This window comes from Musa acuminata, chromosome BXJ2-10, assembly GCF_036884655.1.
Source record: "Musa acuminata AAA Group cultivar baxijiao chromosome BXJ2-10, Cavendish_Baxijiao_AAA, whole genome shotgun sequence".
Classification (NCBI taxonomy): Eukaryota; Viridiplantae; Streptophyta; class Magnoliopsida; order Zingiberales; family Musaceae; genus Musa; species Musa acuminata.
Window position 1 is genome coordinate 4,759,139 of NC_088347.1, and position 24,981 is coordinate 4,784,119.

General features: G+C 37.5%; 1 long non-coding RNA gene and 1 other non-coding gene across 3 annotated transcripts; both read right to left on the reverse strand.

Moving 5' to 3' along the window:
• Positions 1-20,120: 20,120 nt before the first annotated feature.
• LOC135624258 (uncharacterized) lies at positions 20,121-23,407 on the reverse strand. Of its 2 annotated transcripts, none has more exons than XR_010491629.1 (2): positions 23,284-23,407; positions 20,121-20,480 (listed from the first exon to the last, which is right to left on the reverse strand). It is a non-coding gene; the product is annotated as an uncharacterized LOC135624258 (long non-coding RNA). The 2 variants fall into 2 exon arrangements; XR_010491630.1 differs by having other exon boundaries at positions 22,776-23,401.
• LOC135626076 (small nucleolar RNA R160) lies at positions 21,013-21,088 on the reverse strand. The gene has a single exon (XR_010492244.1). It is a non-coding gene; the product is annotated as a small nucleolar RNA R160 (small nucleolar RNA).
• Positions 23,408-24,981: the final 1,574 nt, after the last annotated feature.

Here is a 24,981-nt window from a genome sequence, read left to right on the forward strand (position 1 = left end):
GCAAGGATTGTTCCTAAGGCTTCAACGTAGGATGTTTCAATAGTTTTTTCATCCCATGATCCTTTGAAATAAAGTCCTATGCTTTTCATGGGAATACCTATCATATCACAAATGAATCTATCAGTGATTGAGATGTGTTGTCCTAAGAGATAGGTTGATATCCTTTCTTCATCATCTTTTTGCATGTTGTTGTAAAACAATCTAACTAGTCTAGGATAAATGGGTTCGTTGATCTGCAAGATGGGAAGTAGATTTAGGTTTGCAAACCAATGGATAGTCTCTACATCTCTTAGTTCATTCAGATCTACGTATTTTCCCTTATTGATGCTTCTTAGTTCGAAGGAGAGAAATTTTTCAGCATGATTTTTGGAATAAAAAAGAGTGAGATCAAACTCTTCTACTACTCTCCTCTTTCCCTTGTCCCTTGAGGATCTTCTAGATCCCATTACTACTGCTGTTTAGAGGGATGATGATGAGCTAAAGTAAATGAAGAACAAAGCAGAATTTAAGAGCTTCTTAGAGAGTACCTTTGTGAAATCTTCAAGAGAAGGAAGGATTCTTGATGTTTTGCTCCGAAATAGGAGGTATTTGGAAGGCTTAGAGGAGTGAAATGGGAATGGAGGAGACTTGGAAGAGTAGAGGAGGAAATGGGGGTGAGTTGGGGTCGGTTCCTTAGCCGGCCCTAGCGTGATTTTAAAGGGCAGAGCTGCTGGCGGTTGCACCTCTGGCTGGAGCGGTGCAACCTCTGGCAACCCGTGATAGCTGGAGGTGCAACCGCCAGCTGGAGAGGTGCCACCGCCGGCAGCAGGTGAGTACTTAGGATGATTTGATTAGGGAGCCTTTGCCTTGAGGAGAGTTTCAGAGCAATTGATGTTTGTTACATGATTTCGTATGAGTTTTTATTTAAGGAAGAAGCTCTTTGTAAGATAGATCTTTTAACGTGCATATGTATGTTTGTTTGGTGTCCCTTTTAAGATCATGACATATTTAGTTTCTACAAGAATTAATTCGTAGATGAACAGGTTTTGAAGATCAGGGGGGTATGTGAATTTGGATATCATATGTTTGTAATTGTATCGTATTTGTGATTTCATAGCTTTCACTTGTTACTTAAGCGTTGCGAGTTCCTTTTTGATTCTTGGTTTCTGACCATTGAGAGTCAAGGAGCAGAACATTATTTCTTGCTCCGGCCTAGACTTTTAATGTTTTTATAGGAACGGATGATCTTTAGGAACCCATTTGCTTTTGGGTGCCTCATAAATAGATCTACATTTTCTATCATGTTGCATAGAGTTTATCATGGTTCCTTTAGGAACCCAAATTAATTTGTTTGGACTTATTTTCTTGAATGGACAACAATGTGTCTTGTGTCCAGATTTGCAACAAAAGTTGCACTTGGTTTGGTGATGAACGTGTAAGATGGGGCCTTTTACAAAGGTAGTTGGATTTCGGTGAGGACCCCTCACAAATCCAATCCCACTTCTTTTGGGAGCATGACCCTTGTTTGTAAGGATCATGTTTAATGACTTGCTACCAACCTCGAATTTCTTCAAGGTGTCCTTAAGTAGCAAGTTTTCTTTTTGTATAGTTTCTAAATCATGACATTTGATACATGACTTTAAACTATCATGATGTTCGACTTTTAATTTATCAAACTCACAAGTAAGATTATCATGTACCTTTTTTAGCAACTTGTATTTTCTATTTATAACTTTGCATTCATCAAATAAATCATGGAAGGCATTTAATAATTCATCGAAAGATAAATCAGCATCTAATAAATCCGTTACCTCCTCTTCGATTGCCATAAAGGCGTAATGAGCAACTTGCTCGGTGTTGGATTCGTCTTCCTCAGATGCGCTCGAGTCATCCCATGTTGCTTGGAGCGCCTTCTTCTTTGTTGTTCTTTTCTTGACTTGGGGACAATCACTTTTGTAATGTCCTGGCTTTTTACATTCATAGCAGATCACTTGGTCCTTCTTAGGTTCAAGTTTATTTTTCACATCGTTTTTAAACTTGTTTCTTTTGAAGAATTTTTTAAACTTTCTTGTCAAAAGTGCCAAGTCGTCATCACAGTCCTCATCACTTGAGTTTTCTCTCAAGTGGCATTCAGAAGTTTTAAGTGCCATATCCTTCCTGTTCTTTGGAAGGATGTCTTCTTGCTCTTCATGAGCTTTGCAAGTCATTTCGTAGGTCATTAATGACCCGATTAGTTCTTCAAGAGGGAAATTTCGCAGATCTTTTGCCTCTTGAATGGCGGTGACTTTAGGATCCCAACTCTTAGGAAGGGATCTTAGTATCTTATTAACAAGCTCAAAATCCGAAAAACTCTTTCCGAGTCCTTTTAGACCGTTGACGACATCCGTGAAACGGGTAAACATGTCGCCAATGGTTTCACTCGGTTTCATTCGGAAAAGTTCAAAAGTATGCAGCAACAGATTGATTTTTGACTCTTTCACTCTACTTGTGCCCTCGTGGGTCACTTCAAGTGTGTGCCAAATATCAAAAGCAGTTTCGCAAGTTGAAACACGATTAAACTCGTTTTTATCAAGTGCGCAAAATAAGGCATTCATAGCCTTTGCATTAAGAGCGAAAGCCTTTTTCTCCAAATCGTTCCAATCGATCATTGGAAGAGAAGATTTTGAAAATCCATTTTCAACAAGGTTCCACAGTTCAAAATCCATAGAAATAAGAAAGATCCTCATTCGGGTCTTCCAGTAAGTGTAGTCCGTTCCACTGAAAATGGGTGGACGTGTAATCGAATGCCCCTCTTGGTTTCCGGCGTATGCCATCTCTCTTGGGTTTTAATCCTTTAGAGAGTTAACCTTGCTCTGATACCAATTGTTAGGATCGAGAGCACTAAGAGGGGGGGGGGGTGAATTAGTGCAGCGGAAATCTTATATTAATTTAAAAACCAAAAGCTGCGTTCGTTCAAAAACTATTATGATGCAAAAGCAAATTCGCAGTTTGTATCTAGGTGCAGTTTACGTCTAAGCGCAGATTGCGTTTAAGCGCAGTTTTGCGTCTAAGCGCAGTTTTGCGTCTAAGCGCAGTTTTGCATCTAAACTCAGATTTACGTCTAAATGCAGATTTACGTCTAAACGCAGATTTACGTCTAAACGTAGATTTACGTCTAAACGCAGTTTTACGTCTAAACGCAGTTTTACGTCTAAACGCAGATTTACGTCTAAACGCAGTTTTACGTCTAAACGCAGATTTACGTCTAAACGCAGATTTACGTCTAAACTTTGAAACTCGTTTGTATACTCGCAGAAGGCAGTATGCAGTTGAAATCAAGATGTAAACGTGAACTGAAATCTGACGATTGAGCGAGGAAAGCCGATTTACGTCTGAATGCAGTTTTGCGTCTAAATGTTGAAACTCGTTCGTAAAATCACAGAGGACAGATTGCAGTTATTAATAGGATTAAAATGTAAGCGTAAACTGCAAAAAGGCTCGTTCGTAAAAGCACGAAAAACAGTTCTGCAGAATCAAACGTAAACGTAAACTGTACTGTATGAAAATACGAGTTTACGTCTGAGTGCAGATTTGGAAGAACAGCACTTAGAATTTGTTTGTGAAAGCGCAGAGAGCAGTAGTGATGAGGGAGGTTTGCAGTAATGATAAAGTGCTCGAAAATAAACGCAAACCAGAGATTTAGAGTGGTTCGGTCAGCCTTGACCTACTCCACTTTTGGCTTCCTCCACCGATGAGGTTGCCGACGTCAACTAGGTGCCTTCCTTCAATGGGCGAAGGCCAAACTTCCCTCTTACAATTTCTCTCCTTTTGACAGGCTTAGGAGACAACCTTTACAGACCTTTCTCTCCTCACTTTACAATTGAAAACTTGAAGAACAGAAGGAGGAGACTTAAAGGCTTTACAACACTTTTGAGCTCTTAGAATCACAGAAAAGATCAAGATTTCGGTATTGGTCTATATCTTTTCAGTGCTGAATGGGTGGGGTATTTATAGGCCCCAACCCAATTCAAAATTCGAGCTCAAAACGATCAAATCGATCAAATCCCAGAATTCTGGGATCAGGCGGTTGCACCTCTCAACTGGAGAGGTGGCACCGCCTGGCAGAGCTCGAAGACTGAGCTCAGCCGATTGCTCTTCTCTGCCAGAGCTCGAAGACTGAGCTCGATGGTTGCATCACCTGGCAGAGCTCGAAGACTGAGCTTGGTGGTTGCATCACCTGGCAGAGCTCGAAATCTGAGCTCGGTGGTTGCATCACCTGGGAGAGCTCGAAACTGAGCTCAGGCTGATGCACCTCTCTGCCAGAGCTCGAAGACTGAGCTTGGTGAATCCATCACCTGGCAGAGCTCGAGACTTAGCTCAGGCTGATGCACCTCTCTGCCAGAGCTCGAAGACTGAGCTCGGTGGTTGCATCGCCTGGCAGAGCTCGAAACTTGAGCTCTGGCGGTGCAACCTCTTGGCTGGGGCGGTTGCACCTCCCAACCCCACAGCCCAGGCGGTTGCACCTCCTGGCTGGGGCGGTTGCACCTCCTGGTGCAATCTGGGTCCGAATGGTTCACTCCATTCGGCCCACTTTGAATCTTTTCAGGGGCCCAATTGCCCCAAGATTAAGCTAATGGGATCACCTCCCATTTTCATGCTTAATCATCGTGCTAACTACGATTAACTCTAAGACAACTTCTGCAGCTTTGCTCCGATGCGTCAATCGCTTCTTCCGGCGAGTTTCCGGCAAACTTCCGTCGATCAACCGATAACCCTCGGTGATCCTTCTGCGGACATCCGGCATACTCCTGGACTTGCGACGATCCACTTGGCGAGTTCCGACGAGCTTCGCTTGGCAAGCTTCTGGACTTCTCGGATCTGTTCACGCTGAACCTCCGACGACCGTCCGAACTTCCGTCGAACTCTCGAACTCCCAACGTGATCCTGATCTTGACTCCGGGGCAACACCTGCTGCTTGTCTTACTCTTTATCGTAGTTAATCCTGCACACTTATCTCAACACATAGATTAGATAACAAATGACAATTGACTTCATCATCAAAACCCGAGATTCAACAGCTACAACATTGGCTTTACTTGCATGGTAACAAATGTCGCACTCATAATCCTTTAAAATTTCTATCCATCTCCTCTTTCTCATAGTTAACTCTTTCTGGATAAAAATATATTTTAAACTCTTGTGATCAGTAAATATTTTAAATGTCTGCCCATATAGGTAATGTCTCAAAATCTTCAGAGTAAAAATAATTATTGCTAATTCCAAATCATGAGTTGGATAATTTTGTTCAGAACTTTTCAATTGTCTAGAAGCATAAGTAATCACTTTCTCATCTTGCATCAAAACCCTATCAAGGTCTTTTCTTTAAACATCTTTATAAACTATAAATCTCTTGTTACCATTTAGAATAGTGAGAATAGGGCATTAGTCAATTTTTTTTGAACTCTTGAAAACTTCAATCATAATTATCACCTCATTCCAATTTCACATTCTTTTTAGTTAGTTTGGTGAGAGGACTTATAATTTGAGAGAATCTCTTCATAAATCTCTTATAATAACTTGCCAAGCCCAAAAAAACTTCGAACTTCTATCACATTCATGGTGCTTCTCATTTAACTACCGCTTCCACTTTCTTTGGATCAATAAATGTCTTTCCATGAAATCACATGGCCTAAGAAGGTAATTTCATTCAACCAAAACTTACATTTGTTGAACTTTGCATACAACTTTTTTTCTCTTAATATTGATAATATGTTTCTCAAATGCTCTTTATGCTCCTAGTTACTCGAATATACTAATATATCATTAATGAATATAATTACATAATCATCCAAGAGTAGATGAAATATCTTATTTATTAGATTAATAAAACCTATAGAGGCATCAATCAAGCCAAAAGACATTACTAAGAATTTATAGTGACTATATCGAGTTCTAAAAGCTATTTTTTTTAGGATATTCTCCTTCTTGATCTTCAACTGATAACAACTCGACCTCATATCAATCTTAGAAAATACTTGTGTAATTTATAATTGATCAAACAAATTATCAATTCTGGGTAAAGGATACTTATTTTTTATAGTCACCTAATTCAATTATCTATAATCAATACAAAGCCTCTATGTTCTATCATTTTTCTTAACTAACAACACCATAGCATCCCATGGTAAGATGTTAGGTCGAATGAAACCCTTATCTAACAATTCTTGTAATTACTGCTTCAATTCCACTAGTTCGAGTAGTGCTATTCTATAGAGAGGCTTAGATATTGGTATTGTCCCAAGGACCAAATAAATAGCAAATTCACCCTCTCTATTTGGAGGTAATCCAAGCAAGTTATCCGAAAATACATAAGAGAACTCTCTGACTATTAGAATTTTATTTAGATTAGTTTCTTTATTGCTCCTTTACATACACAAGGTAGTAAAAACAACCCTTCTACATAAGATGATGAGTTTGAAGTATCGATATCAGACAAGGAGGTAAATCATGCCTTATACTCTCAGAATAAAAGATGGGCTGATCTAGCATACAAAAAGTGATCATCTTTATATAATAATTTATACTGGTATGATAGAAAGATAGTCAATTCATGCTAAGTATAATGTCAAAACCTAATATCTCTAGGAAAATCAAATTAACAAAAAGTTTGTATTATCCAATACAAATCAAACAAGATAGATAGATCAAGTTTATTGTCAAAGAATCCCTAATAGTAGTAGTTGCATATAACATATAATCCAGTGGTCTAGGTTGAATGCCCAAGTGAAAAGCAAATTATTACAAAACAAAACATAGATTGTAACTAAGGTCAAATAAAACTTTTATATTTCTATTAGAAACGTGAATAATACCTTCGACCACTAACTTAGAAGCTCTGGAATAGGTTCAGTGATAGCTTACACTTTGGCATGGGCTGATGATCTATGAGGAAATGACTTTTTCTTCTTGTTCATATGGCAATCTTTTACTTTATGATCCAACTTTCCATAAACAAAACATGCTCCAATCATCCGAAAATACTAACTTGTTTCATGATTTAACTTGCATTTTGCTTATGATTGAGTCTTTTGTAGTGACTTCCCTTTCCAAATTTAGATGTCCTGACTCTATTGTTATAATTTTCTAATTCATTTCCTCTGTTACTTTTGTTGGTAAACTTGTTCTTACTATTCTTACCCTTGATTTCTAATTTTTTTTTTATTATTCCCCACCAGTGCTCAGTCTCTCCTTCCAATATAAAGGTCACAAAAAAAATCTTCTAATAATTGTTGGGAAAACTTGGGGGCGACATCACATGCGCAGCGGAAGAACAAGAAAATAAAATCCCCGATTCCCAAAGAGATGTTCGTCGTCGTGCGAAGATTGGTGCGCAAAATCCGCGAAACTGAAAAACTACGTATAGAGTAGATTGTGTTACCTAGGGAGATTGTATATCCCTATTTCCTTGCAGATCTTTAAGAGAGGGTGAAGGAGGTCAAGCGTCCTCCTCTCTAGCGGTGATCTACACAGTAGGGCTACGACGACGCTCCTCAAATCTCCAAGCCTACTCTAAGGTGGAGAGGGGAAGGAGAATAGGAGAGGCAAGCAAAGGCTCTAGCCTATGAGGCTCTGAATCCCTCCTATTTATAGAGGTCTCATGTCAAACCCTAATGGATCCTCCCCTAGTGGCTATTGGATCTGCATCCAATAACCTAAGCTTTTTATATTAGTGGATCTCTATCCAATAATCTCTCATGGGCTCTTATTGGATCTCGTCCATGGGATCCAATAATTCAGGGGCTTATTGGATATCCAATAAGACAAGGGCTCCGTCGGATATCTCATATTCGAACCTCTACTTATCACAATGCCTACCATATATGTGTGATCCTCTAGGCCCAATATCGAGCTGGCCGTGAGTTATACCTGTTAGAACTCCTTCTAACTAAGTGAATTATTATCTCTATAATAATTCACTCGACTCATCAACTATGGACGTACTAGGCCACTACGCCGTAGTCCCCAGACGATACAGGGGAATCCAATCCATTGGACTTGTTTGTCCTTAGTTACCGTGTACCTATAGTTCCTCATCCATTTAATATCCCAAAGACCGTATATTGAGCATGGTGTTGTCAGACCCATACGGTTTCTACTTGAGTCTCGCTCTAATCGGATTCTCCCGGAGAACTCTTTCTCTCTTAACCCGAATGACCCTAGCTAGGGATTTGTCTGAGTAAGAACACATGGGATATTCCTCTCATGACGTCGAGAGTGGATGATCCTCTATCGACACTTAATAGCCCTCGTAAGGTCGACTATCTCTCCCAATGACCAGCTGTACTAGATCTGGGGCAGCCAAACCTATAAGTCTGGTATCAAAGAGTGGAGCACTCATACATGACATCCTTAGTGTCTCAAGTCTAAGGACCATATACACCACTAGGACTAAGAAATCGTTGTCTGATAATAAGGCATCATTAACCATCCAACATTCCGTAAGCGGATCAATCAATGAACTCATTCTCTAATGAGCACCTGTATTGTATCCCTAGTGTCCCTACATGAGCAGCTATGAGACCAACTGCATCCATCATATGAACGGGTATACAGCACACCAATCTGTCCGGTTATCACGATGTCCCTCTCGAGTAACCTATGACCGGGATTATTTAGGGTATGTGTTTAAAGGTGAATCGATCTCATTATCGTGATCTCATCACGATCCGATTCTCATTGCACAAATCCAAGAACATCACTATATATATATATATATATATATATATATATATATATATATATATATATATATATATATATATATACAGTGATATATATCAAAATATAACAAGCAAAAAGATTCTGTATCAAGTCACATGTGCCATCACTCACGTGATTGGCTTGTTGGGCACCTATGACTAGCAATCTCCCACTTGACCTAAAGCCAATCACCTATGTGTCTGATCCCCATCAGACCACTGTGACGCTCAAAGATAATCTGAGATAATGGCTTTGTTAGTGGATCTGCAATATTATCTTCAGATGGAACTCTTTCCACTACTACATCTCCTCGGGTTACGATAAGGTGGAACCTCCTCAGAACATGCTTAGAAATCTAATGATACTTGGGTTCCTTCGCTTAAGCAATCATCCCGTTGTTGTCGCAATATAAGGAGATCGGTTCCTCGCTACTCGGCACGACTCCCAAATCTGTGATGAACTTCTTCACCCATACTCCCTCCTTTGCTGCTTTTAATGCAGCAATGTACTCTGCCTCTGTGGTCGAGTTAGCAATAGTATCTTGCTTGAAACTCTTCCAGCACACTGCTCCTCCATTCAAGGTGTACACATACCCCGAATTCGACTTGCTATCATCGACATCAGACTGAAAACTTAAGTCTATGTAGCCTTCAACCTTAAGGCCACTACCTCCATATACTAGTAAAAGATCCTTAGTCATTCTCAAGTACTTAAGGATACACTTTACTGCTTTCTAGTGCTCCAAGCCTGGATCCGCCTGATACCTACTTGTGACACTGAGAGCATGCACTATATCAGGCCTAGTACATAGCATGGCATACATGATAGACCCTATTGTTGAGGCATAAGGTATCATATCCATGTTCGCCCTTTCTTCTGGAGTCTTTGGGGACATACTCGTAGAAAGCGATATCCTATGTCTCCTTGGTATGAGACCTCTCTTGGAATTTTCCATGCCAAACCTTTTGACAATGATTTCTATGTACTTGGACTAGGACAAGCTAAGCATCCTCTTGGATCTATCTCTATAGATTCTAATCCCTAAGATATAAGATACTTCCCCTAAGTCCTTCATGGAGAAGTGTCTAGATAACCAAGCCTTTACTGTGGATAGCATTCCTACGTCATTCCCAATGACCAGGATGTCATCCACATATAATACTAAAAAGGTGATAGCGCTCCCACTTACCTTCCTGTACACACAAGGCTCATCTTCGTTCTTAACAAAATCATAAGATCTGATTGCCTTATCAAATCTTATGTTCCAACTTTAGGAAGCTTGCTTTAGTCCATAAATGGATCTAAGCAACCTATACACCTTATCTGGGCAGTTCTTGGATATGAATCCCTTAGGTTGCATCATATATGCCTCCTCCTTAAGGTTCCCATTGATGAATGCAATTTTCACATCCATCTGCCAGATCTCATAATCATAGTGTGTTGCAATAGCCAATAGAATTCTGATGGAATTTAGCATTACTACGGGTGAGAAGATTTCGTCATAGTCAACACCTTACCTTTGACGATACCCCTTAGCCACTAGCCTTGCTTTATAGGTCTCTACCTTTCCATCTACTCCGATTTTTTTCTTAAAGATCCACTTGCAACCGATGGGTACAATACCTTCGAGTGCATCAACTAGGTTCCAAACCTTATTGGAGTACATATAATCCATATCAGAATTCATGGTTTCTTGCCACTTCCTGGAGTCTATACTCATAATAGCTTCCTTGTAGGTCTGAGGATCAATATCCTCAATATCCTCTCCTTTAATATATCCCACATATCTCTTAGGAGGATGGGATACTCTATCAGACCTACGTAAAGTTGAAACTTGTGTATTAGGTACCTGAACAGACTCGGGCTGTAGAGTGGTGCTTGAGCTTGGTTCTCCAACCTCGCTCAACTTTATCATTCTTCCACTATCTCCGCCAAGAATGTGTTCCTTCTCAAGGAACACTGCTCTCTTAGCTACAAAGACCTTTTGGTCCTCGAGATGATAGAAATAATACCCACAAGTTTCCTTGGGGTATCCCATAAATTTGCATCGCTCTGTCCTTGATTCTAACTTATCGGGGTTGTGTCTTTTAACGTGGGCAAGACAGCCCCAAATCTTAACAACCTTAAGATCATGCTTCTTCCCTTTCTATATCGCATATGGTGTAGACACTACCGACTTAGTTGGAACTCTGTTCATAAGGTAAGCTGCGGTCTCTAGGGCATATCCCTATAATGAGATGAGTAGGTCAGCGAAACTTATCATAGACCATACCATATCTAATAGCATACGCTTTCTCCTTTCAGAGACACCATTGAGCTGAGGTGTATAAGGAGGTGCCCATTGGGATAATATCTCATGGTCCTTGAGGAACTGAGTAAACTCTGTACTTAAGTACTCACCTCCTCGATCTGATTAAAGAGTTTTAATACTCTTTTCAGTCTGGTTCTCCACCTCATTCTTATAATTTCTGAATTTCTCAAAGGCCTCAGACTTGTACTTCATTAAATACACATATCCATACCTTGATAAATCATCAGTAAAGATAATAGTAACCACAAATGGCATGAGTTGATATGGGTCCATATACATCACTATGTATGAGTTCTAACAGCTCAGTAGCTCTCTCTCCAGTTCCACTAAATGGAGAGTTTGTCAGTTTTCCACGAAGGCAAGACTCACAAGTTGTATATGACATATAGTCGAATGGATCTAGATATCCATCATTTAGTAATTTTTGAATTCTTCTTTCATGGATGTGACCTAGCCTACAATGCCACATGTATGCACTGTTCATCTCATCTTGTTTCCTCTTGGACACATTTACATTCATGATTTGTGGAGTAATGTCTAGCATAAACAAACCTTTATGCAATATTCCTCTCGCCAATCTCCCCTTGGCTTTGCTAGAATTTAAAATAAATTGTAGATGTTATAAGCAATACTGGTATCCAATACCAATGCACTATCACAAAAATCTGATAATTGGAGATTGATCAAGAATGTACTTGAAGCTTCTCCAAGCTTCTATTTTGCCCTCTCTGCAAAGTTTTGTAGTTTCTCTTCCAATGCCCATCTTTACTACAGTGGAAGCATTGACCTTTGTCCTTTGTTGGATTTTTCTTAGCAACCTTTGCTTTACCTAGTCTGCCCTTGCCCTTTCCCTTCTTAAGGGACCTTTCTGCTTTCCTTTTCTTTCTGGCCTCACTAGTGTAGAGAACTGGCTTCTCTTTCTTAATAGTACTCTTTGCCTCCCTCAATATATTGAGGAGCTCTACGAGAGTCACCTCAAGTTTGTTCATATTAAAATTCATTATGAACTGTGAAAAGGAATCTGGTAGGGACTAAAGCACAATGTCTACACATAAGTTATCCTCTAGGACCATTCCTAGACCTATAAGTTTCTCTATCCACTCAATCATCTTTAGGACATGGTTCTGAACCGGTGTCCCCTCAGTCATCCTAGCGCGGAAGAGGCTCTTAGATATCTCATATCGCTGAGTCCTTCCCTATTCCTCAAACAATTTGCGGACATGTAGGAGAATGGATCTGGCATCCATTTTTTTATGTTGTCTCGGTAACTCAGGAGTCATAGAGCCCAACATATAGCACTGAGCAAGAGTGGAGTCATCAATGTACTTCACGTAGCGAGCGATCTCATCCTCGCTTGCCCCTTCTTCGGGCGCAAGCATCACTATATCAAGGATGTACATGATTTTCTCCGTCGTGAGAACAATTCTCAAGTTATGGAGCCAATCCATATAATTTGGACCAGTGAGGCGGTTGACATCAAGTATGCCACGTAATGGATTTGAAAAGCGATATTTTCTGAAAATAAAGATGTAGCAGAAATGAATAACATGCAAATTTTATAAAAAATAAACTATCAAGATATGTACTTCTATCTTAATATGCTCCCACTATTTTACTAACGAGTCACGCGACACCCTCAGCACGTGAAACGGAAGTCTCCGGCAGACTTCTAGTGAGGATCAGGATCCAATCAGCATCTTAGTGTAACCTCGAGGGACTCGACCAATCACACTAAGCCTAAAAGGTAGGCAACTCTTGCCGATCACAACTCCTTGTGATTCTTGTCCTATTCGGCCTCCGAATCATCATGGTCTCGAGGGACTCAACCAACCATGATGCTCGGTTAAGTCAACACCTTCGTTACAAGATGAGTCTGATTTGATAATATACCCTCGAGGGACTCGACCAAGCATACCATGTCCTCAAGTCACCGGTGACATCTTTATGTCATAAGCAAGATAGCGAATCGCGATATAGGTGAGTCTCGAGGGACTCAACCAACTCAACCTACACCGGGAATCAGTTCCTACTTATAACGATGGAAGGCCACGTGGGTCAATCTAATTGCCTCATGTTTACCGACTTAATATTATCGAGAGAGATGTTTCTATGATTTGGTCTCCTAATATGACATGTCATATATATACATATTTAATATATATCTACATCACATGCATATATATATATATATATATATATATATAAGCAATCACATCAGATGATCATGGACCACAACCTAATGTGATTAGGCCCAAGCTAGTAGGCCTAATCACTCACATCAAGATCTATGTGTGCAACGGTGCATCTCCATGCCTTGTGATCATCCATCTCGTCCTCGTCGATTCCGTCGACATCTCGATGCATCTTCATGCATCGTGATCATCCGTCTCGTGGGTCCCGCTATCGCATCCACGCTCCCGTTGCGCCTCCTCATATGATTACAACTTAATCATAGGCACGCAGGCCTGACAATAAACGAGAAATATAATGGAGGCTCGCAGACCCCAATAATAATAATCACAAGTATACACATCACACGGTCCATGATCATCCGTCCACACATCATACATCACATGTATAAATAATCATCATCATGTAGGACTACTTGATAATAATAAAAATAATAATCAACTAAACTATTTAATTAATTAGTATTTTATGAAATCAAGGATATATAGGGAATTTCTTAATTCCTAAGGGTATTTTCATAATTTGGATAAAAGGACAAAATTTAAAATTTTGAAATTCACAAGGGTAAAATTATCTTTTTGCCTAAGAATGCCCTAATGCCCTACTCCACTCCTGCCGCCACCGCCCTATGGCGCCTCGCCCAGTGGGAGAATCAACCGTAGGCGCCTCTGCCCGTGGGCTGCCAGCCCCACCGACCGCAAGCCTGCTGCAAGCAGGCTGCCAGCCGGTTGTTGCAGATGCAGCCCTTGTGCTGCCTGCCTGTGGCTACGCTGCATGCACACAGATCGAGGGCAGCAACTGTTGCTGCCCTTTCTCGCTTTTGCGTCAACGATTTTGATGTCAAAAGTTTCTTCAAAACACAACATACGCAGTTCAAAACCAATCTATCGCACGAACAACCTGGCTCTGATACCACTATTGGGAAAACTTGGTGGCGACATCACATGTGCAGTAGAAGAACAAGAAAACAAAATCCCCGATTCCCAAAGAGATGTTCGTCGTCGTGCAAAGATTGGAGCGCAAAATCCGCAAAACTGAAAAACTACGTATAGAGTAGATTGTATTGCCTAGGGAGATCGTATATCCCTGTTTCCTTACAGATCTTTATAAAAGGGTGAAGGAGGTCAAGCGTCCTCCTCTCTAGCGGTGATCCACACAGCAGGGCTGCGACGAAGCTCCTCAAAACTCCAAGCTTGCTCTGAGGTGGAGAGGGGAAGGAGAATAGGAGAGGCAAGCAAAGGCTCTAGCCTATGAGGCTCTGAATCCCTCTTATTTATAGAGGTCCCCTATCAAACCCTAATGGATCCTCCCATAGTGGGTATTGGATCTGCATCCAATAACCCAAGCCTTTTAGAATAGTGGATCTTTATCCAATAATCTCTCATGGGCTCTTATTGGATCTCGTCCATGGGATCCAATAATTCATGGGCTTATTGGATATCCAATAAGACAAGGGCTCCGTCGGATATCTCATATCCGAACCTGTACTCATCGCAATGCCTACCATATGTGTCGGACCCTCTAGGCCCAATATCGAGCTGGCTATGAGTCATACCTGTCAGAACTCCTGCTAACTAGTGAATTATTATCTCTGTAATAATTCACTCGACTCATCGACTATGGATGTACTAGGCCACTACGCCGTAGTCCCCAGACGATACAGGGGAATCCAATCCATTGGACCTATCTGTCCTCAGTTACCATGTACCTATAGTCCCACATCCATCTAATATCCCAGAGACCGTATATCGAGCATGGTGCTGTTAGACCCATACGGTTTCTACTCGAGTCTCGCTCTAATCGGATTCTTCCGGAGAACTCTTTCTCTCTCGACCTGAATGACCCTGGCCAGGGATTTGTCTGAGCAAGAACATATGGGATATTCCTCTCATGACGCCGAGAGTGGATGATCCTCTATCGACACTCAATAGCCCTCCTAGGTTGACTACCACTCCCAATGACCAACTGTACTAGATCTGGGACAACCAAACCTATAAGTCTAATATCAAAGAGTGGAGCACTCATATAGGACATCCTTGGTGTCTCAAGTCTAAGGACCAGATACACCACTAGGACTATGGAATCGCTGTTTGACAATAAGGCATCATCAACCATCCAGCAATACGTAAGCGGATCAATCAGTGAACTCATTCTCTAATGAGCACCTATACTATATCCCTAGTATCCCTACACAAGCAGCTATGAGACCAGTTGCATCCATCATATGGATGGGTATATAGCACACCAGTTTGTCCGGTTATCATGATGTCCCTCTCGAGTAACATGTGACCGAGATTATTTAGGATCTGTGTTTAAAGATTGAATCGATCTCATTATCATGATCTCATCACGATCCGATTCCCATTGCAAAAATTCAAAGATATCACTATATATATATATATATATATATATATATATATATATATATATATATATATATATATATATGCAATAGTTATAAAGTGATATATGCCAAAATATAATAAGAAAAAAGATTATGTATCAAGTCACATGTGCCATCACTCGTATGATTGGCTTGTTGGGCACCTATGACTAGCAATCATCTGAGCAATTTAATACATTAAATATTTTCTTCATTTGTATCATCTATTATTCTACCACTAATAGATTAGGTTCACTACTAAAATAGGAAGGACTAAGCTTCTTAAATTATTTCATTCCTAGTCCATTCTAATTTGAGGACTAAGCTTTTTAAATCATCCTACTCACTCAGAAAAAGATGAAGCAGGAGGACCAGATATCCTCGTCATCTTAGATTCTTAAAAGACATAAAAGAAAATTTTCATTGATTACTATATAATTTACTACCGCGCAATAGAAGCGTGGTGGGCCTATAACCCACAAGTGTCCCGGGATCGAAGCCTGGCTTTGATACCACCTTTATCACACTACCCAAATTATCATATTTAAGAGGCGTGAACCTATCTTAAATCAAGAATATTATATTTCATCCATAATCGACAATCCATGATCCAACCTAATATTTGAGGACACTAAAATATATTTAAACATTATTCATATATATGAAACCTATGCAGTTTATAATCATACACTACATCACTCATAATTTAGGAACCCAAAGAGAACTTAATAAAGCATTAACCACACTTATAAATATACCAATGTGAGAATCTATACAACGGTAAAACTAACCATTTACCACAAGTTCATATCATCATCACTAATGTAACATCCCAAAATTTCAAAGTGAGAGGTCTTTTAAAGCTTTACTTTTACATTATACAACAATTTAGATTCATTGACAATATTTCATTACATACAAAATACACTTATATAACAATAACATATCAACCAACAAGACTTGCCTAAAATCTGAATAGATTTCCACTACCTCAGCCCAATTATAACATTTTAGTGAGTGATAAGCTAATCTAAAAAAATTATATAGTAACGGAGTGAGCTATAAAGCTTAGCAAGCGACTAACACTCCCAATTTAGGCCTCCCAATGAGCCCAAATCACTCCCAGTTTAGGCCCAATTGGCCTCTAAATAAGTTGGCATAATTCCAACCCAATTATGTGCTAACTATGATTTTTAAGGCATACACTAAGCTAAATAAGTTTGACGATATCTAGGTTTCTTCCGGCGACCTTCCGACAAACTTCCGACGATCTCTCGGCAATGTTCAAACGGACTCCTAGCAAGCTCCTAGACTTCACGACGATCTTCTTGGTGAGTTCCGACGAGCTTCTTTGGCAAGCTCCTGGACTTCTTGGTCAATTCCGATAGAACTTCCGATGAACGTTCGGACTTCCGATGAACTCTCGAACTCCCAACGAAATCTTGTTCTTGACTCCAAGACTTCATTTTGCTTTATGCCTTGATCGCTATCGTAGTTAATCCTGCACACTTAAAACCTATTTCGATCTTAGACAATTATTACAAAGCTTGAATCAAATGTTGTCCGGCATGTCATTGGTTCATCGATGCTTCGTCCAATTCTTCGGTGCATCATCCTCTCTTGCGGCCTATTACCCAATCGACCAGTTTACCTCTACAATTCTGATTTTCTTGGTGTAATTTTCACTCTTCTTGGCCCAATGCCCGAACTCATGGCCCAAAACCTTCTTCCGATACGTCGATCGATCCTTCGGCTCGACGTCAAATCTTCTGACATGTTTTTCTCCTACCCAACATGATTCTTCCTGCTTTAATTGTCTCTCTCTGATCGAAACTTCCTACATTACTCAAAACGCAGATTAAATCATAAACAATATCAATTAGTTTTATCATCAACAATAATTACATTATTTTTGGGTTCTATTGAAAAAGAGTATAACTGGGTCTAATATTTATCCAAGCAAACCCAAACTTTTTGGAAACTCTGAAACGATCCTAGATATATAAAATGACATGATATTCTATTTTTACCATTTCTAACGCGTGTATATTCTATTTTTACCTAGATATATAAAAACCTTTAACATGGTGCCAGATACACAAGATGACATGATTTTTCATTTCTTGGATTTTAAATGAGCATTGTGTGGTTAATTCACCATGTGAATGGGTTGAATTCTTTTAATTTAGCTAAATTTCATAAATTTTGATGCTCCCACGAACCAATTTATAACATTTACACTTTTTTTATTTAGTCTGAAAGCAATTGTAAATGTTTGGTTCCAAAATAATATGATTTGGATATAATTTTACTACTTTTGGATCCTATTGAAAAATAGTAACCAGGTTCAAAACTTGTCAAAACAAATATAATCTTTATAAAAACCTTTGAAAGGTCCCATGTACAGAAAATGATATGATTTTCTATTTTTACCATTTTTAATGAGCCTTTTATGGTATATTCAGTATGTGAACTACTCAAAATTTTTAATTTCAACTAAATTTCATAAATTTTGATACTTTCATGAATCAATTCCTAACGTTTATACTTGTTAATGAGTTTGGAATCAATTATACTTTTTAACATTTACACTTTTTAACTAGTTTGAAAGTAATTATGGATGTTTGATTAAAAAATAATAAAATTTAGACACATGTACACTATTTTTGGGCCTATTGAAAATAGTATAATTAGGTCGAAAACTTATTAAAACAAATATAAATGTTTTAGAAACTTTTGAGATTAGTCTTGACTGCGGTTTGATTTAAACCCGAGCCGAATCGAATGGATTCGATGGTTTGCTGGTTCCAAATTGAAACCTGATTCGATTCTAGTACTTCATTTAGAAAAATTGATAGTTTTGGTTTTAAACAGGTGGTTTCGGGTTCAAAATAACATAAAAATAAAAATAAATTATATATAAATTATGGTACAGTGGTTAAATTATAAAATTTAATTAGAAGAATTCTTGGTTTGAATCTATAAAATAGTTAAATTTTTTTATAATTTTACTTTTTCAAAAGAGGTGTTTATTTCTTTATGTCAGCTTTGCCCATTATAATTATACATCTATTTTTTTAAAATTTTATAAATATAATTATATTTTTTATATAATAATTTTTTAATTAAAAAATAATAAAAATTGATGGTTTGATTCCGATTCCTCATTTTGGAAAATCGAAACCAAAATGGGTGGCGATTTGGAAACCACGATGAGAGAGGAGCTATTTGAAATGGTCCCAAATATTAATGAGCCGTTTATGGTATAATTTTATTTCTTTATATCAACTTTGCACATCATAATTATACATCTATTTCTAAATTTTAGAAATACGATTATGATTTTTTTTCATATATTTTATTTTTTATAATTAAAAAAAAATTGACGTTTCAAATCGGAACTTGGAACCACCCAAACCGAAACTGGAACCAGAACTGACAGTTCCAGTTCGGTTCGAGAACCGAAACGTAGGCGTTCAAAGTTTCGATTTTTTGTTTTAGGAAATCGGAACCAGTGGTTTCGAAGCCAAAACCGTCACGATCATGGCTATTTGAAATGGTCTCAAATACATGATTTCTTATTTTTATCATTTTTAATTAGCCGTTTATGAGATATTCAGTATGTGAATAAGTTATATATATATATATTTTTTTTTTTAATTTTAACTAATTTTTTTATAAATTTTTTATGCTTTCATGAATCAATTTATAACGTTTACACTTGTTAATTGGTTTGGAATCAATTCTGAAAGTTTGATTAAAAATAATAAGATTTCGATGTATTTACACTTCTTTTTGAGCTCTAAAATAATGTAACTCCACCCAAAACTTGTCAAAATAAACCCTTGTTAATTTGCAACATTTACATATTTATCAAATTTTTTTTATAAAAAAACTTGAGTTATACTATTTTTGAGCCATATTAAAAAAAGAGCATAACCTTTTTTTTTTTTTAAATATAAGTTAAGTATATTTTTATCCAAAAATATCAAAATAATTATGAAATAATAATATTTATATTCAAAATTATTTATTTCGGATTGGTTCAAGTTTTGTCTTGGTTCAATGAATTTGAAAAGGAGAAAAAAAGATTAATTTTATCGTTTTGAAAATTAAGGACTCCGAACAAGAAAAAAAAGACTGAAAACAAGAACGTTCTGCAGGAAAAAAAAAAAAAAAAAGTAAAAGTAGAGGCTTTTCTAGAAAATTTGGTCTATAGGGCAAATTCTAACATATATTATGCATTAAAAATGAGTCGGATTGGTTGGTCCAGCCTGGCTCCGATCCAATCGCTGAACCGCGGGTCAGCTGGGGCCCGGCCGTTCAATTCGATTTCATTCCCCCATCAAATTTGCCATGAATATAGCTCATTCGTTTCTTTAATGCAGAAAAGTGCTTCCTTAGCATTTGGTTTGACTAATTTTGTTAGTGTAATATATAGATAGGATAATTTTCTAATAGCTTAATAGGAGAGCAGAAAAAGTATATAAATACTAAAGTGTAAATGGCAGGGTAAGAGGAGACAAACGAACAATTTATTAGCGAAGGGAGACTTTAATATTTAAAGAAAGATCAGTGGTGGTTGTCGAGGCCGAGAGCCTCGAAATGGCACGTGCATCCGATCCATTTCTAAGAGCTAAATGGAAACCCAACACAGACACCCGATCCATTTCTGAGAGCGAGATGGAAACCCTACTACACGCACCACTCGATCGTTGGGTTCCCTTCCCTCTACACCATATGCGCTTCCTCGAGCCATACAAAGCCGCCTGCCGCTGCTGCCTTTCTTATTTGGATCAGTTTCGGGCCCTTCCTCATTTGATTATACTTTGATTTTTCCTTCTCTTTAATCTTGCTTCGATTCGATGATGCGTTGGTCTGAGAACACAAAGCAAAATGTGAGATAAAACTTTCGGAATCACAACACTTATAAGATAATTTTTTTTTATTGAAACAACAACTTGAGATAAACATTTCCCGCAAATGAGCTAGCAGCTATTTTAATCTTAAATATCACCCTACGAGATAATTATATTTCTTCTATAATCTTTGTATCGACAAATATCACCAAGCACCCAACAATATACAAGAATAAATAACCAAAGACATATAAAACTTGTACCAGCAAAAAAAGCCGCAAAAAAATTAAACCAGAATGTCATTGTGAGGGTAATGGAGGAGCATTCCACTATAGATGCATTACTGGTGACGATGACTAAACAATAATACTCCGGGAGGGAGAAACAGTCTGTATCATCAATAGCTTGTAGAAATGAATACATCATCAACATGCTTTTTGCTCTTAGCATGCGAGTGAAAATAAGTTTAAAAACCCAGCTTGATTGCACCACAATAATTTTATATAAAATTCATAATGCTTCCATGTAACAAGGGCCAAGCAGGAGTCTAAAGCAATCAGAGAACTTTGAAGACCATTGTAGTGTTATCTACATTAACTTCGGATTAACAAGTCTCATCATTTTGCTTTGTGAGCAAACCAAGAAATATATAATTCTATGTAAGGTGATGTTATAACCAAATAAATTAACAGTACATCATCATGTTTACCGTACAAGGCAACAAGCAAGCAAAATTGTCGAATGAGTTGGTGATCGTGCCAAAAACATAAGCAAGTCTCTACCAATACACAAATTAATTCTTTAGTGGTTAATAGTAGTTAGAGGATTTGTACCTAAAAAATGACTCATGAAATGATATTTTTCTTGGTATCTTTCTGCGAAATCCACCACCATCATATTCAAGAAAATAACTGGCAATATGAAGTAATCACAATTGCAGTATTATTATCCACATTTACTTTAGATCAACAAGTCTCATCATTTTGCTTTGCCATGGCAAATCATGGATATCATGTGCATAAGGTGATGCAAGAAACAAAATCAATTATGAGACGACCCATAGGTTTTCCCAAGCTTTTCTCACAAAGCAGGATACAGACAGACTACATTGTCTTATGAGCAAGTTGTAATTCTAGTGATCAACAAAAATCCTTATCAGTGTGCATAATTGATATTAGCTAGAGATTTCATGGTAAATTATGAAATGCAATTTTTAACCATCCTTAAGAAGTAATTGTCATATGCATTCACAGACTAACCAGTTGTAGGTCCACAAAGTGATTCTGAATAACAAAGAAAATTAAAATGCCTGTGTCGGGCTGCAGTCACACATTTATCAATTACTTTAAACAATTAAACCCCTAATTCAGGGTGCAAAGAGCATCGAGCTGTCTGTAAGCAGACAAACCAGAGTGACTGAAGTAATTATGACAAAGTACCAAAAATACGGAAATGCACATTAATTCTCTTTTATCAGTCTTTGAAGAAAATTGCTTAAATGTGCATCTTAACAATCAGGACAAAGAGAAAGCTAAAGTGATACGAATACTCAATGTTTGAAAGAAAAACTTAGCCATGCTTTTTGGGAATATATAAGGAGATACACACACACATATGTGTATATATATATATGATAATATTATTCATAGAAAAAAAAATAGCAAACTTCAATTTCTGTATATAGAATCTATAAAAAGAAATAGCATCAAGAATGAAACCAATTTTGACAAAAGAATTACACAGGATGAAGTAACTACATCAACCTATGAATCAATATTTCTTCTGCCAATTCATCAATATAGCACCTTGATACCAATTTCTCGTCATTTCCTTGCAGCCAACGTAATAGCAGCAAGGGGCTAATAGTGCACATTTACTAAATTTTACAATATACCATTTAATACTGTGTAGAAGTTAAATTCATGTGAGAGCTCATGACATCAAGTTAATGAAAAAGTTACATGGATGCCAGAGATCAATATAATTCATGTTTTGTAAAGCATGTCAAAGGTCTAGGTCTACATTTACATCAAGAAGAATAGTTCTACACCTCAACTTAGATAGAATAATGGATAAGCTTCAAATGGACTATTAAGAAGGTAACATCCTTTTCAAACTTATCAGTTCGTATTTAAGAAAATATCTCAGATAAGATATTTTGAACATTCGTCACCACTGAACTAGAAAAAAATGCTATCTAGGAAGGATAAACCACCCATGAAAAATTTTAGGGAGCATGGACTGATGCAACAATGTCACACACTTCCATGCTGTCTCAAACTCTCTATCGACAACGATGGATTAGAAAGGGTACCTTCATGCTAATTCCGAAAACATTGTTACTTAGGTTACCAATTGGCTTTTCAATCTAAGCCATCGAAATTAGCACATTTAGATTGTATGCCAAACCTTACAAGATTGCCTAATATAATATCCTTATTTTCTCCAAAACCTGAAAACAACAAGAAAAGAAATCAAAATAATATCCTTATTTTCTCCAAAAGAACCCGCAAAAGAAAATCTACAATCGCTAAGAAAAACTAAATGCACAAATAAAAAAGCTAGCTTAACACCCAAGGTAAGAACATAAGATCGGGAGAAACCGTGCCCCTCCCCTTCTATTTTCTTCGACTCTCTGCCTTTGACGATCGTCGAAGCTTGTCAGTATCACAAGCAGGAATTGGCAAAAAGAAGAACACAGAAGGCTAAATAACGACTAAGAGTGCCCCGACTACCAATTTTCTATCCAAAACCAGATCCATCCAGCGAACAGAAAAGAATGCCAGAATCCAAAGATCAAGATACCGGAAAGAGAACCAAACCATCGAAGAATAATGGAAAACCAAACCAGCCGCAGAGGCCCACGATGCGATCCCCGATCACAACCTAACTGCGGCTGCGAACGAGGTCGATCCTCTAGGGTTTTATAACCGGGTGGGGTTTCCGTTCCCCATGGGCCTTATATAATAGCCTGCTTACTGAAAAGGGTACGAAATTTGTAATAATGGACATAAATTGAAATTATAAAATTTGTAAAAGGTAAAACTATAATTTGATAAAAATCCTAACATCGAGAGTAAAAATATAAATATGTCAAAAACCTAGCCTACGCTGCCTATGCTCGCGCGCGGCCGCTAATATACCTGATGATATGATTTTCTAATTTTTTTATTTTTAATGAGCCATTTATGGTATAATTTTTCTATCCAAAACTAAATCCTTTCGGACCAGGGAATAGAAAATAATATCAAAATCCAAAGATCAAGATATCGAAAAGAGAACCAAACCAGTCGTAAAGGCCCATAATGCGATCCCCGATCACAACCTAATTACGATTGCGAATGAGATCGAGCCTTTAAGGTTTTATAATCAAGCGAGATTTCTCATGCCTAATGGGCCTTATAGCTTGTTCATTGAAAAAGCTACGAACTGTCCGAGAGGCGGAAGCATAGCCGAGCCCTTTTCTAATTTATAAATGTAAAATCTTATAACAAATTAGCCACTCTTAATGTTTCGATCGTATATTTATTTATACTCTAAAAAAATATTTTTTAAATATAGAAATACCAATTTAACTTTTATGAAACTATAGAAATATCAATTTAATTTTTCTAAATACTAAGGATCGAAAGTAAGTAACTATTAGGAATAATCTATAATTAATTCATATTTGAATGATTTAAACCGAAAATATACAGTTTCAAGTTTTTATGGCAATAGTTATTTTTTCTTTACCATATTTACTGCAAAACTTCTTTGCTTTTAGAGGAAAATTTATACCCTTGGAAGATGATCGGTCCAAGTTTTGTCGATAATATTTTCTTGGCGAATTAAAGGGAAAAGCCCTCTTTTTTGGTATTTTCAAAAGTTTTGTTTATAATATTAGTCCTGTAACATCCATGATTAGTCCCACATCGAAAGTGAGCAAAGATTAAGATTGACTTATAAGGGTCTGATGAGTGTATTACTATTAACTTCAACTTAAGCATTTTGGTCAATGGTTTAGATCAAACGAAGTTGATAGATTAGTTAGCCCAAATTTATTATTTTAAGTTTTTTCCATTATAAATACACTTAGTGTAATAATCGCAAAGCTCATGCTCTTATTTCTATTTGCTTAGATGGATGGTATCTTTGGTAATTCTGCTTGGTTAGCTTTTTGATTAATCTTTGGATCATTCACCACTTAAATTTCAGATTAAAACCACTAATATTGTTGGTACTAAATTTGTTTGGCTTTCAAAACTTTTAGTCTAAATATCCTGAGATTTAATCTTATCAAATCGAACCGAATACATCCTACCGATTCCTCAAACCTCTAGATCTATTTCATCAAAACTTTTGTGAGGTGTCTTTTCATATTGAAATAAGGGTAGACTATAATATAGTTTTGAATAGCTTCACGTTTTAATTACTTGGATCTATGGTTCATTTTATCAATTCGTATCGATATATCGATCCGTTCTTAATATAGTATATACCAAGTCATATTGAGCATATCCACATATGATACATAGGGG